This window comes from Entelurus aequoreus, linkage group LG14 (genome assembly GCF_033978785.1).
Source record: "Entelurus aequoreus isolate RoL-2023_Sb linkage group LG14, RoL_Eaeq_v1.1, whole genome shotgun sequence".
NCBI classification, from domain to species: Eukaryota; Metazoa; Chordata; class Actinopteri; order Syngnathiformes; family Syngnathidae; genus Entelurus; species Entelurus aequoreus.
This window is the reverse complement of record NC_084744.1, coordinates 8890997-8907595: the sequence shown is the minus strand read 5'-3', so window position 1 is coordinate 8907595 and position 16599 is coordinate 8890997. Positions and strand designations below refer to the sequence as shown.

General features: G+C 37.1%; 1 protein-coding gene across 7 annotated transcripts in view; it reads right to left on the bottom strand.

The window, feature by feature from the left end:
• The window catches only part of map2 (microtubule-associated protein 2), a 256627-nt gene that overhangs the window by 193118 nt on the left and 46910 nt on the right, over window positions 1-16599 (bottom strand). For all 7 annotated transcript variants that reach the window (XM_062068869.1, XM_062068871.1, XM_062068872.1 and 4 more), the window contains exon 2: window positions 7099-7151. The gene's annotated coding sequence lies outside the window, so the exon portion shown is untranslated. The remainder of the gene's footprint in view (window positions 1-7098; window positions 7152-16599) is intronic.

Genomic DNA, 16599 nt, shown 5'->3' with positions numbered 1-16599 from the left:
TGGACTTTCACAATATTATGTTAGATCCACTATGGACTGGACTCTCACTATTATGTTAGATCCACTATGGACTGGACTCTCACACTATTATGTTAGATCCACTATGGACTGGACTCCCACTATTATGTTAGATCCACTATGGACTGGACTCTCACACTATTATGCTAGATCCACTATGGACTGGACTCTCACACTATTATGTTAGATCCACTATGGACTGGACTCTCACTATTATGTTAGATCCACTATGGACTGGACTCTCACTATTATGTTAGAACTACTATGGACTGGACTTTCACTATTATGTTAGATCCACTATGGACTGGACTCTCACTATTATGTTAGATCTACTATGGACTGGACTTTCACAATATTATGTTAGATCCACAATGGACTGGACTCACTATTATGTTAGATCTACTATGGACTGGACTTTCACAATATTATGTTAGATCCACTATGGATTGGACTTTCACAATATTATGTTAGACCCACTATGGACTGGACTCTCACACTATTATGTTAGATCCACTATGGACTGGACTCTCACTATTATGTTAGATCCACTATGGACTGGGCTCTCACTATTATGTTAGATCCACTATAGACTGGACTCTCACACTATTATGTTAGATCCACTATGGACTGGACTCTCACACTATTATGTTAGATCCACTATGGACTGGACTCTCACTATTATGTTAGATCTACTATGGACTGGACTTTCACAATATTATGTTAGATCCACTATGGACTGGACTTTCACAATATTATGTTAGATCCACTATGGACTGGACTCTCACTATTATGTTAGATCCACTATGGACTGGACTCTCACACTATTATGTTAGATCCACTATGGACTGGACTCCCACTATTATGTTAGATCCACTATGGACTGGACTCTCACACTATTATGCTAGATCCACTATGGACTGGACTCTCACACTATTATGTTAGATCCACTATGGACTGGACTCTCACTATTATGTTAGATCTACTATGGACTGGACTTTCACAATATTATGTTAGATCCACTATGGACTGGACTTTCACAATATTATGTTAGATCCACTATGGACTGGACTCTCACACTATTATGTTAGATCCACTATGGACTGGACTCTCACTATTATGTTAGATCCACTATGGACTGGACTTTCACTATTATGTTAGATCCACTATGGACTGGACTCTCACACTATTATGTTAGATCCACTATGGACTGGACTCTCACACTATTATGTTAGATCCACTATGGACTGGACTATCACTTTTATGTTAGATCCACTATGGACTGGACTCTCACACTATTATGCTAGATCCACTATGGACTGGACTCTCACCCTATTATGTTAGATCCACTATGGACTGGACTCTCACACTATTATGTTAGATCCACTATGGACTGGACTCTCACACTATTATGTTAGATCCACTATGGACTGGACTCTCACACTATTATGCTAGATCCACTATGGACTGGACTCTCACAATATTATGTTAGATCCACTATGGACTGGACTCTCACACTATTATGTTAGATTCACTATGGACTGGACTATCACACTATTACGTTAGATCCACTATGGACTGGACTCTCACAATATTATGTTAGATCCACTATGGACTGGACTCTCACACTATTATGTTAGATCCACTATGGACTGGACTCTCACAATATTATGTTAGATCCACTATGGACTGGACTCTCACACTATTATGTTAGATTCACTATGGACTGGACTCTCACTATTATGTTAGATCCACTATGGACTGGACTCTCACACTATTATGCTAGACCCACTCGACATCCATTGCATCCGTTCTCCCCTAGAGGGAGGGGGGTGGGGGGGGTCACCCACATCTGCGGTCCTCTCCAAGGTTTCTCATAGTCATTCACATGGACATCCCACTGGGTTGTGAGTTTTTCCTTGCCCTTATGTGGGCTCTGAACCGAGGATGTCGTTGTGGCTTGTGCAGCCCTTTGAGACACTTGTGATTTAGGACTATATAAATAAGCATTGATTGATTGATTGATTGATTGATTGATTGATTGATTGACATTTCTGCCTCATATAAATAAATGAATAGAAACGCTGCATACACTTTCACTTTTTGCTGTGCGTAGTTTTAGATTTTTAACTTACGTAAATTCCAGACTATAAGATGCAATAATTTTCTTACGCGTTGAACCCTGCGGCTTATAAAATGCTGCGGCTAATTTATGGAGTTTTCCTCGCTAACGGTCATAATGTAAATACTTTTCATCAAAGGCACTGAAATGGTGTGTGCGGTGTGAACGTTTGCAGTATTTCATTTTGTTTAGGGCTTTAAACTGGAAGTACAAAAGCCGTTTTGTCTTCCGGTCGTCCATAGCGTTGCTACTCATCTGGATTCTTCATCACTAAAGCAACGTTTGTAAGTTTTACAATATAACTACAACAATTCTTACTTACTAAAGCGTCCCTTGTGTGATGTCTGTAGGAGTGTTTTAAAGCATATTTGCACGTGCTATTGTATTGCGATCAAGACAGCATCATTAGCATTAGCTAATACGCAAACACGTTTACGAGAGTCAGTGTTAGTATTATCAATCAATGGCATTCTTTGTGTATTGTTTCAGTTTCACAAATTCCTCAGTAAATTCACCAAAAACGTCACCGTGGAGTTATTGAGTCTGTTTAGCTGATTGGAGGGCGAGCTTGCACAGCTAGATGACTTCTGTTTTGTTTGATCAGCCGTTTTACTGCCACCGTTTGGAAACAATTAAGGTATGTAAATAAACATATACAGAATATTTCTGTGTAAATAACTCATCTCACAATTAATATATCTGTGGCTAACATATGGATAAATATGTTTTTGTTCTAAAAATTTAAGAGGTAAGGCCTATATACGGCTGCACTTTATAGTCCAGAAAAAACGGCAAATAAACAATTCTTTGAGGCAGAGAAAATGACTTTTGGTAAAGAAGTAATACTTTAACTTAGAGTTGTGTATATGTCAAGATGACTCGCTTGCTGATGGCATCATATAGCACCAGAAATTAGATGTGTCCTCTTCACTTACCAGTGTTGGGACTAATACTTTGTAACGCGTTACTGTAACGCCGTTATTTTCGGCGGTAACTAGTAGTCTAACGCGTTATTTTTTATATTTAGTAACTCAGTTACCGTTACTACATGATGCGTTACTGCGTTATTTTACGTTATTTTTGATGTAGTATCGGCTAGAAACAGAAGACCTGAGTGTGTTTTATTGGAGAGTGGCAGTGTCGTCCTTCTAAATCTTCTTGTGTCACAACGGGGACAAGAGAAGAGGCACACTCTGTGTGTGTCTGTGTTTACTAACAAAACATCATGGCGGACCTGAAGTCGAGTTTCTTAACATGGAGATATCCTCACTACTTTTCTTTTGTCGAGCACAAAGAAAAGAACATTTGAGTTAAATGTAAGTTGTGTCTTGGATCAAAGATCCTAGCTACTGCCCGAAACAGCAAATAAAATCTGCTGAAACAGCTACAAAAGCAACATGCTTCGACGAAGCTAGTAAAGAGAGACATAGACTCCGAAGCCACCTCCACCTTAGGATTTTAACGGAGGGACTGCTAGCCAGGACAACATTGATAGAGCCATTGCAGCGTATGTGCTAGAAGACATGGAGGCTATTTCTACAGTGGAGTCACCCGCTTTCAGGCAGCTAATTAGCATGATACCGGCGTCAAACAGCAAATGGCACGGAAAACATTTTCACGTACCTGGACACAGTGAACAGTGAGTACATAAACATGGAAAGCGAGCTAAAGAAGACACTCCAAACTCTGCCTCTGCTCATCATTCCTCACTGAAGGTACACACTCTGTCAATTCTCTTATATACTCTTTCATTCTAGACTTCTAGAGTGTTTGATTATCACATCACTCTAAATGTATAGACTATAAAGTAATTATATATATAATGTGGCCAGAAATGGTAGTGCAATCACGGTCAAAATTCTGTAGCCCCCTTCCTCCCTCCCTGACTGAGGTTGCCAGATACGCAGCCGAATCCAGCTCCAATGACTGGGCTACTCTAAGGAACTTCAAACCAAAGACCATAGACAATCGTTTTGTAAATAACAAATCTCTAACAAACACATTTTACACAGAAATTAGGCTATTTTTAGGAAGAAGTACGTCATGCCTACGTACTTTATCACAACAAATGGCAATCATATGGTTATTGTCAGTACTATCAGAAAACAAAGACTAAAACCAACTACAACCAACGCTAGCAATGGTTGTACTGGTGAAAATAAGTAGAGCATGCTTAGCAGCCTAATGTACACCCAAAACTAAAGAGGAGACATTTTACCAAGGCATGCCTATAGGCTACTGTTTCAAACGTTTCAGATTGCCATATAACTTGGTACATGTAGTCCACAATATGCAAACACCAATGAGGAATTATTTCATCATGTGATGTACTCTGTTAACATACTGTGATTGGATATATTCCCAACCTGTCCCACCCATCTACTACACCAAATTAAACATGATTGGATTTCGTTTGTCAACATTTTTGTCTTTTTTTTATTCGTCGACTAAAATGTCAGTTAACTCTCGTCATCAATGTTTGCTTTGACCGAAACAAGACGATCAAACATGATTTTTAAAAAGGTGCCATATGTAATAATGTGGCCAGAAATGGTAGTGCAATCACGGTCAAAATGATGTAGTCCCCTTCCTCCCTCCCTGACTGAGGTTGCCAGATACACAGCCGAATCCAGCTCCAATGACTGGGCTACTCCAAGGAACTTCAAACCAAAGACCATAATAGCTGAATAGACGATCGTTTTGTCAATAACAAATCTCTAACAAACACATTTTACACAGAAATTAGGCTATTTTTTGGAAGAAGTACGTCATGCCTGCGTACAATATCACAACAAATGGTAGTATTGTCAGTACTATCAGAAAACAAAGACTAAAACCAACTACAACCAACGCTAGCAATGGTTATACTGGTGAAAATAAGTAGAGCATGCTTAGCAGCCTAATGTAGACATTTTACCAAGGTATGCCTATAGGCTACTGTTTCAAACGTTTCAGATTGCCATATAACTTGGTACATGTAGTCCACAATATGCAAACACCAATGAGGAATGATTTTATCATGTGATGTACTCTGTTAAAGAGCTGTCATTGGATATATTCCCAACTTGTCCCACCCATCTACTACATCAAATTAAACATGATTGGATTTAGTTTTTTGTCAACATTTTTGTCTTATTTTTATTTGTCGACTAAAATGTCTGTTAACTTTATCTTCTTAGTCAGCGTATATTTTGTTTTGTTATCGTCTTATTTTCGTCCACTATACCGGATATGTACCGCTCCGTACAGCGGCGTTTTAGAAAGTCATTAATTTTACTTTTTGAAACCGATACCGATAATTCCCAAAAATGCATTTTAAAGCATTTATAGGCCGATAATATCGTCCGGCCGATATTATCGGACATCTCTAGTTTCAACCTATTGAAACCATTCTACCTTCAACACATTCCACCATTCTGGAAATTCAAACTATCATTTTTCCAAGTTAAAAAAAATTCCAGGATTTTCCAGAATTCCTGCTTTTCCAAAGCCCTATTTCCATTCCACATTCCTCTTAATCAAGTCAAAAACCTAAATTGTTTTTGAACTGGAAAAATTCCTGGTTTTCTCGAAATTCCAAGAATTCCGTAATACCTTTTCTCAATTCAACATGTTACCACTTCAACATTTCTCGACCGATTTGAAAAATTCCAACACCAACCATTTCAACTTATTCAGAACATTCAAATCTTTTAACATTTTCTAAAAAAATCCCGCCTTTCCCAAAATACCCATGAAATTCCCTTTGAAATGAATGGGACATTTTTCAAAGTTCCACAATTCCATCATTTGTCACCGATTCAAACCGTTTTAACTTCAAACTGTTAAGCCTATTCGGGAACCGCGGGCTTTTTCTCTTGACAAATTCCAAAAATTCCCAGATTTCCCAGAATTCCAGGTTTTCCGGGACATTTTTCCCATTCAAAATGAATTGGCCATTTTTCAAACTTCCACCATTTCCACATTTTTCAACCAATTAAAACCATGCCACCTTCAACACATTCCACTCATCCGGGACATTCAAACTATTATTTTTCCAAGTTCAACAAAATTCCAGGAATTTCCAAAATCCCCATTTTTTATACCCTACTTCGACTCTTTTTTTCTGGCGACTACTCCTTCCACATTTTTCAACGCACTTCAACCGTTCCACCATCAAAACATTCCTCTTAATCAGGACAAAAAACAAAGTTGTTTTTCGAACTGGAAAAATTCCCGTTTTTTCCGAAATTCCAGGAATTTGTTAATATAATTTCTTAATTAAAAATGTTACTTCTTCAACATTTCTCGACTGATTTGAAAAATTCCAACACCAACAACAACCATTTTTATTCATGTTTTTCTTTTCCCATATTCAAAAAAATTCTCGCTTTTCCCGAAATTCCCAAATTTTGGGAATTTCAATGGGAATTTCTTCAAAGTTCCACAACTACCACATTTTTCATCTGATTCAAACTGTTCCAATCTCTAGTTGTAAACTGTAATGACTATTTCAGTGGGCCTTCTGTAGTGGAAACGTTGAGAGAGAACACCTGGACTAAAACACTCTCAGTGGTGCATAATAAACACAAAACATGCCAAATATTGTGTTTTCGAGCAGTGTATTTATATATTTTAGTTATTTGAAAAAATAAGTTGGGGTAATTTTTGAGCACATTCAACAATACTACGATAAGTATGATAATTATGATACCTGTCATGTGACGTTTTCGTACGGTTACATGGCTAATGCATGCATGTTTCCTCCGTTTTTAATATTTACAGTATGGCTGCCGTCGCAATTCAACCCGAATGATCTCTTCAAAAGCAAATCTGGTTGAAATGTAAACAGAGAGGGGGGGAGTTGACTTCCTCGCGGGGCTGGTCTCCGAGCACGGTGACACAGCATATCTACAGCACATGGCGTATGCAGGGAGGCATGGTGCAAGAGAGGACTAAAAAAAAAAGACGAAGAGACTCACCTGGCTGGCTGTGATACGGTCCGTGACTCAGGGGGAAGGATAACATCCGAGTCCTGGAAGAGTGACAGAGGATAAAGGGGAAGAGCGGTGGCGAGGGAAGAAAGGAGGAGAGAGAGAGGCAGATTTGCTCGTTAGTCCTTTGGGAGTGCAGTGGCAGGTGGCGTCTCTCTTTAAAACACACACACACACACACACACACACACACACACACACACACACACACACACACACACACACACACTCTTGTATTTCTTACCTTCTTGAGACCTAATACAAATGCCTACCTCTTTAGGACCACCCTTTCTAGATATATAAAGATATGTATTTACAACATTTATAATATATACATAATGCAAATATAAAAAAGCATGTTGTGGAAAATTCACAAGAAAAACTTTGAATTTTGGCGGTATTATAATAAAAGTCATAATTTTACTCAAAGCGAGTCAAACTTTTACAAGAAAAACTGAACATTTGTGCAATATTATGATAAAAGTTGGAATTTGACTCAATAACAGTCGGAATTTTACAAGAAAAGCTTAAAATTTTGGCAATTTCATGAAAAGAGTCGTAATTTTACTCAACAAAAGTCACAATTTTATAAGAAAACTTTAATATGTTGGCAGTATTATAATAATAAACGCAATTTTACTCGGCATAATTATGACAAAAGTCATAGTTTTACTCAAAAAATTTCACTATTTTACAAGAACAAAAAAAATTGGCGATACTGTGATAAAAGTCTGCATTTTATATGACAAATGTCACCATTTTGCATTGAAAGAGTAATAATTTTACATAAAAAGGTAGTAATTTTATGAGAAAATATTGCAATATTACAGACAGAAAGAATATGAGACACATTGTCGACATATTGTGAGAAAAAGACTGCTTTTAGTAAAAAAAAATATTTTTGAATGTTTTGTTTGTAATTGGTTTTTAATCTTCATTATTTACTTCAAGTTATTACAGTATGTCTCTATATATACGTACAAATGTATTTATTTTTTTAATACATTTTGGCCAAAGGGGTCGCATTTCAATTTCTGACACACACTTGTTATTTCATATGTTGGCCAGAGGGGGGAGCACTTTTGATTGTGAATTCACCACCAGGGGTGCAAATGAGATTAGATGCAATGGTTTTCCGTATTGGGACCATGATTTATGTCCTAACTTGTTCACACCTCCTCATATGGAAGCTAATTTTCCTTCTTGATGTCTCAAGAAGGGTAGCAATACAAGAACACACACACACACGCGTGCACACACACACACACTCTCTTGTATTTCTTACCTTCTTGAGACCTCCGAATAATGCCTACCTCTTTAGGACCACCCTTTCTAGATATATAAAGATTTGTATTTACAACATTAACAATATATACATACTATGCAAATATAAAAAAGCATGTTGTGAAAAATTTGTTGGAATTTCACAAGAAAAAGGTCACAATTTCACAAGAAAAACTTGGAATTTTGGCAGTGTTATAATAAAAGTCATAATTTTTCTCAACGCAAGTCAAAATTTGACAAGGAAAACTGAACATTTGTGCAAAATTATGATAAAAGTCGGAATTTGACTCAATAACAGTCGGAATTTAACAAGAAAAGCTTAACATTTTGGCAATTTTATGAAAAGAGTCGTAATTTTACTCGACAAGTCACATCTTCATAAGAAAACTTTAAAATGTTGGCAGTAATATAATAATAAACGTCATCATTTTACTAAAAAAAATGTCACTATTTTACAAGCACAACAAAAAAAATGGCGATACTGTTATAAGTCTGAATTTTATGAGACAAATGTCACCATTTTGCATTAAAAAGTAAGAATTTTACATAAAAAAGTAGTAATTTTATGAGAAAATATTGCAAAATTACAGAAACAACATGAAAAATTGTTCCCAATTTAATAAGAAAAAAGTCGACACATTGTGAGAAAAAGACTTTTAGTAAATTATTTTTCTTTTTTGAATTTTTTGTTTGTAATTGGTTTTTAATCTTCTTTATTTACTTCAAGTTATTACAGTATGTCTCTATATACATTATTTATTTATTTTTTTAATACATTTTGGCCAAAGGGCTCGCATTTCAATTTCTGACACACACTTGTTATTTCATATGTTGACCAGAGGGGGAGCACTTTTAAAAGCGACACACAGTCACCCTAATTTAATAGATTTCACCACCAGGGGTGCAAATGAGACATTCTCTATTAGATGCAATGTTATTGGGACCATGATTTATGTCATCACTTGTTCACACCTCCTCATATGGAAGGTACTTTTTTGTGTTGATGTCTCAAGAAGGGTAGAAATACAAGAACACACACACACACCGAGCAAATCTCCAGGACAGATGGAAAGAGGATGAGGTAGAGGCTGAGAGGAGAAAGTAGTAATAAGTCGATGGTAGTTATAGGCTTGTACAATATACTGTAGCCGTACTAATTAATTCAAAAAGGTACTACACCGCCTTTGAAAAATACCTGTGCTTTTTTAAAAATTCATAGACATTGCTGGTGAGTCAACACACACACACACACATAGCACTTGCAAGCGGAAACAGTGTGGACACAGAAGAGGGAGAATGGACGTATTTTGGCTTTAAAACTTACAATATAGGTGGAGACACTGATGCTTTGAAACATTGCTAGCGGCTAACGTCCCGCCACAGTGTTTTAGCTACTTCTGAATGACTAATCCTCATCTCTATGGCGACAAATAAAGTCGGTTTCTTACAAGTATTATATAAACATGCTACACTACCCACCGTAGGAGGATACAATAGCTAACCGCTAACAGCAAGCTAGCGTTCCTCAATGTAAACAGATGGGTGGTTCTATACAAATATCCACTGTAACGATACCAAGTACAGGAGCCGTGTATAGTCGATACTACAATGATTACATCGATATTTTTTTTTGGTGTGTCAAAATCTTTTGTCATTATTTTATTGTTTATTAAGTCATGAAATGCGTCCCTGGACACATGAAAACTTTAATTATGACCAATGTATGATCCTGTAACTACTTGGCATCAGATAGAATAGAATAGAATAGAAAGTACTTTATTGATCCCTGGGGGAAATTCACCACCACAGTTCGCTCACAATAGACGATAAACACTTAGGTATTTTTTACATGTGAACAATATAAATACAGTCTATTTTACAGCATTATTCACGTGTGAATAACATAAATACAGTCTATTAAACAGCATTATTCACATGTGAATAACATAAATACAGTCTATTAAACAGCCTTATTCACATGTGAATAACATAAATACAGTCTATTAAATGGCATAATTCACAAGTGAATAATATAAATACAGTCTATTATACAGCATTATTCACATGTGAATAATATAAATACAGTCTATTAAACAGCATTATTCACATGTGAATAACACAAATACATTATACATTTACAGTACATGTACATGTAGATCGATATCTAAATGTGTGGTATCAGCCAAAACTAATGTAAAGTATCAAAGAGAAGAATAAGAGAATAATACATTTGAACAGAAGTGTAGATAGAACATGTTAAAACAGGAAGTAAGCAGATGACAGGAAATTAACAAGTAGATGAATAATGTTGACAAAATAAAATGACACAATATGTTACTGCATACGTCAGCAGACTAATTAGGAGTCTTTGTTTGTTTACTTACTAATAAAAGACAAATTGTCTAGTATGTTCAAAATATTTACTCCATACATTGTTCTTTAATTGCAATAAGAAACATATGTTTAATATATCATAAGATTTTATGTTGAAATATAAGCCAATAATGGCATTTTTTGTGGTCCCCTTTATTTTAAAAAGTATCGAAACACAAATATCGGTATCGGGACAACCCTAGGTAGATGTATAAGAGGTTGTGTGCTACAGGCAAGCTGGGGAAGTTATAAAATATCATAGATAAATAAATGTTGTGTTTGTGTTGTGGCTGTTGGAGTGACACTTTAAAAATTTCTGACCAGAACAAAAACCCCGTGGAAAGCCCCATGACGGCTTGGACAAAAGCGGCCATAGGACTCTGACGCTGTTACAAGCGTGGAAAACACACATGATACACACTTCACATCAGGTAATAAACGTACTGGATTTAGTACACACCGTTATGGTAACCAATCCAACAGGGATTTCGGAAAAAAAAGTATTTCAGGGGCCTGATGGGATGTTTATATCTTCCAGTTTAGACGAAGAAGTAAACATAATCCTCATGAAGGGTCTAAGTTGGATGTCAAAGTTAACCAACTGGTGGGTTTATGCCCACAACTTTCTACTAACCATGTGAGATACAGGATTTATAATCTACAAAACCCAAAACCAGTGAAGTTGTCACCTTGTGTAAATGGTAAATAAAAACAAAATACAATGATTTGCTAATAATTGTCAACTTATATTCAAATGAATAGACTGCAAAGACAAGATACTTAATGTTAATGTAGACTTCAATGGCAGCAACACATCGCAAAAAAGTTGGCACAGGGGCATTTTTACCACTGTGTTACATGGCCTTTCCTTTTAACAACACTCAATAAACATTTGGGAACTGAGGAGACACATTTTTGAAGCTTCTCAGGTGGAATTCTTTCCCATTCTTGCTTGATGTACAGCTTAAGTTGTTCAACAGTCCGGGGGTCTCCCTTGTGCTATTTTAGGCTTCATAATGCGCCACACATTTTCAATGGGAGACAGGTCTGGACTACAGGCAGGCCAGTCTAGTACCCGCACTCTTTTACTATGAAGCCACGTTGATGTAACACGTGGCTTGGCATTGTCTTGCTGAAATAAGCAGGGGCGTCCATGGTAACGTTGCTTGGATGGCAACATATGTTGCTCCAAAACATGTATGTACCTTTCAGCATTAATGGTGCCTTCACAGATGTGTAAGTTACCCATGTCTTGGGCACTAATACACCCCCATACCATCACAGATGCTGGCTTTTACACTTTGCGCCTAGAACAATCCGGATGGTTCTTTTCCTCTTTGTTCCGGAGGACACGACGTCCACAGTTTCCAAAAACAATTTGAAATGTGGACTAGTCAAACCACAGAACACTTTTCCACTTTGTATCAGTCCATCTTAGATGAGCTCTGGCTCAGCGAAGCCGGCGGCGTTTCTGGGTGTTGTTGATAAATGGCTTTCACTTTGCATAGTAGAGTTTTAACTTGCACTTACAGATGTAGCGACAAGCTGTAGTTTCTGACAGTGGTTTTCTGAAGTGTTCCTGAGCCCATGTGGTGATATCCTTTACACACTGATGTCGCTTTTTGATGCAGTACCGCCAAAGGGATCGAAGGTCCGTAATATCATCGCTTACATGCAGTGATTTCTCCAGATTCTCTGAACCTTTTGATGATGTTACAAACCGTAGATGGTGAAATCCCACTTTGTTAACAAAGTGGTGACCCTTGACCCATCCTTGTTTGTGAATGATGTTTGTACCCAATCATGGCACCCACCTGTTCCCAAATAGCCTGTTCACCAGTGGAATGTTCCAAATAAGTGTTTGATGAGCATTCCTCAACTTTCTCAGTCTTTTTTGCCACTTGTGCCAGCTTTTTTGAAACATGTTGCAGGCATCAATTTCCAAATTGGCTAATATTTGCAAAAAATAATGTTTTCCAGCTAGAACATTAAATATCTTGTCTTTGCAGTGTATACAATTGAATGTTTTTATTTACGACTTACACAAAGTGCCAACCTCACTGGTTTTGGGTTTTGTAGAATTAACTTTCACCAACTCCGAGGCGATGCAGCAGCTCAACATAGCAGCATAAGCAGAGATCCACCATCCACAAAACCGCAGTACACAGCCAGGATCAACATGGGGCCAGCGAAGGCGCTCGCTGCTGAGGAAAGCGAGAGGATTAAAAGAGCGTTGGAGTTTTTAACCGCGTAGGTGGCAGCAATTTAACAACAGGTAACAACCATGCAGCTGGTGGAGGAGGTTAAGTTACTTGGAGTTCAAAACGATGGAAAGGACAGAGAAATAGGTGAATTAACAGTGTGGAGGAACTGGAACAATATTCTAGGATCATGATGTAATGTGACATGGCTCAACATGTAGCCCCGCATCTATGCTGGGGCCCCCAACTGTGGGGAAGGGGGGTACTGGACATTAGCTCCACAGAGCGGCAGGTGGCTGAATTCATGCAGTCTCAGTGGGTGGAATTAACGTCAACAACATTGAAGACGGATGTTTACCAGCAAAAATTGTGGGGTTTGAACACAAAAATGCATTAATAAAACAAGGAAGGAAGCTAAGAGGAACAAATGTGTATAAAAATGAACATTTAATGAAAACAAACACAGAAACAGCCAGGGAAGCAGGGAATCTAACAAAACAAGGTCAAATACAGCAAGCATGGACAGTGTTGCGTCTGACCAGTCTACCTCTCAGGGAATTAAAGTCACTGGTCAATCCCAAATTCTTTCAGATGACATATATGCAGACTAAGAAGGACCATCAAGACAGAATAGGAATATTATCATGTTTTACTGAAGCTTCAGGAGACCAGCCCACATCAGTACAGTCATACCGTCATCCCAGGATGGTCTAACATTCAAACAGGAAGAGACAACTTCTTGAATACGCAAACAGCCCCCACCCTCTCCAGAAAGGAATGCAGGCTCATTGTTGTACTACAGATAAGATATAAGGGAGTACTCCAACTCCTACATTGCAAGCCTTCAAGATAACACACACAGTTTACTTGCGGACATCAAATGAAAAAATAGAAAGAGTACAAATGGAAAAACACTAGCCGCTTTAAACATGACTATGAATAAAGAAAGCACTCTTGAACATACAGTATATGCATTCTCCACAACAACAAACTGTAAAAATATTTATCTTGTTAGTTTCGGTTACTTTATTAGTACCCGAAGGTAAACTTGTTGTGCAGCTAGCAAGATCAGGACATCTATTTAAACACAGGTGTAAAATTCAAGGCTTGGGGGCCAGATGTGGCCCACCACTTCATTTTATTTGGCCCTCGAAAACCTGGAAATAACATGTATCAATAAAGTGCTGTAACTTTTCTTACTAAATGTATTCTTTCTTTCCATTTTGGGAGGAAAAAAATAAATAAAATAAAATAAATATATATATATATATATATATATATATATATATATATATATATATATACATATACATATACATATATATATATATATATATATATATATATATATATATATATATATATATATATATATACATACACTCCATGCAATCGCAAATGATAACTTAATTATTGTCTAATTTTGCAAAATTATATGATCAATCCTATAAACCATTTTTTAAACAGAAATAAATACTAATAATAATGATTTCAAAGCAAGTTATCCATCAAACTGTGCAATGCACAATAGATTTCATGGTAAAATTGTGAAATTTACTGTGCTTTTTACAGCATTTGTCTCTAATGGGAAAAAAAACAGGACTTTTTTTACTGTAATAAACTGTGGTGCCGTTTTGGCATTTACAATAATACACCGAAAAATCTACAGTTGTTGATTTACGGTAAAAAATAAAAAAAAATAAAAAATGGCAGGTCAGGTGCCAAAATTTACTGTAAAATAGTTTTTTATTTACAGTAAAACAAATTATGTAAATTTTACAGTAAAATTCTGGCAAATCAATCAATCAATCAATCAATGTTTATTTATATAGCCCTAAATCACAAGTGTCTCAAAGGGCTGCACAAGCCACAACGACATCCTCGGTACAGAGCCCACATATGAGCTGCCTTTACTTACCATGAAAACAGCAGTACTGTTTTTCCATTAACAGTAAAATACACAAAAATTTGAGGTTAAATTATTGCAATTTACCATATTTGTTTTACATTTTAGTTTTTAAAAAAATCTACTAATAAAATGCATAACACAATTGAGTAATAATAGTGTTCACTGGGGCCAAACATAACTGCAACGTGTCCCTCAGCGAAAACGACTTTGACACAGCTGCATTAAAACATCCAGAAAAAAGTCAAATCTTAGAAGTGCAATACAAACCCCTGCCACATAACAAGCATTACAAACATTGGTAAGACCATACAAGTGTACTTGGGCTCAAGGTTCACATAAAATGGATACTGAAGTGAATTAACTCCTATTATGTTTTGCATATGGTGAATGTTTATATTCGTCTTGGAGAAAGCAAACCACAAGTTTAAGTAGTAGGTATTTCAATTTGGGCACATAACAGAGCCCTTAAGTATTGACATTTGTATGTGGGATTGGATTAGTTCTCTTGGAAGAAAAGGCAATAGAATTGGACCTCTGTATGCAAAGGTGATAGCCCTATTCGTGAGAAGAGACTACGTGTTTAGCATAATGCCAACATTTAAGTTACGACCGGCATCTGTTCTTTTTCCAGTCATTTTTGACCTAACCTCCTCCATGAACTGCAGTCCTGTACAATGATGCTCGCTTGTAATAAAGCAACTTTTAGTTCAGTAAAGTGTCTCCGACTTCTCTTATGATCCAGCCGCACTGCCGTGTCATCCTTCTGTCCGGACGAGGATCACAAGACCAGAAATACACAACAATACAAAGTACAAACTCCCAATCAGATGAGATTTGGGGCAAGCTTATTTACAGAACACCTGAAGAAATTAAAGTAAGAGTACGTTCAGAATGGGAGAATAGAGATTTCTTTTTTACACGTCAATACTTGTTCATATTGGACAGAGGAAGAGTACATCAGCAATTATAAAACCAGCACTTTGCAACGTACACTAAAAAATGTTTGCTAATTGGTAGAACAAAACTGTATCTAAAAGTGATGTTTTGTCGACAAAAACACACTTCTGCTATGTTTAATTAACTGGTGATTGTTATTATTAAGATGCCAATGTTAGCTTGGCTAGGTCGCAGCCTGGGTTATCAACCATAGACATCTTATAAATAGACACAGCATTGGCTGCTGTGACGAGAGAAATTGGGCCGCCATCTTGAAGTGGTGATGAGGAGCCGGTGAGCAGCCTAAACTGACAGTTGACAGGTAGAAAACAAAGATGGTGTTCAGCGATTTCCTGCTCAAATGAGCGCACTGTTGAAAATAGGAATCGGGGGCTTACTTTTCACAAGTAAGATTTAACATTAACGTACTATTGGTTGTATTTTGTGAAAAGAGTGTGTGCATATTGTATATAGTTCTCTGCAAACCTATGAAATGTTGTATTTTGTCTTCATTATTTTGTCAGAATGCACCAGAATGCTTCATTTGTATGTGAAAAACACAAATAAATCTTCTGGGGGAGGATGACCCCCCTATAGGGGTTTGGATTACAAACTTTCAGCCCCACCTAAAACAAAATTCACCAGCCGCCACTGATTATGACATACTTGCCAACCCTCCAGGTTTTACCGGGAGACTCCCGGAATTCAGCGCCTCTCCCGATAACCTCCCGGAAGAAATGTTCTCCCGATAAACTCCCGGAATTCAGCCGGAGCTGGAGGCCACGC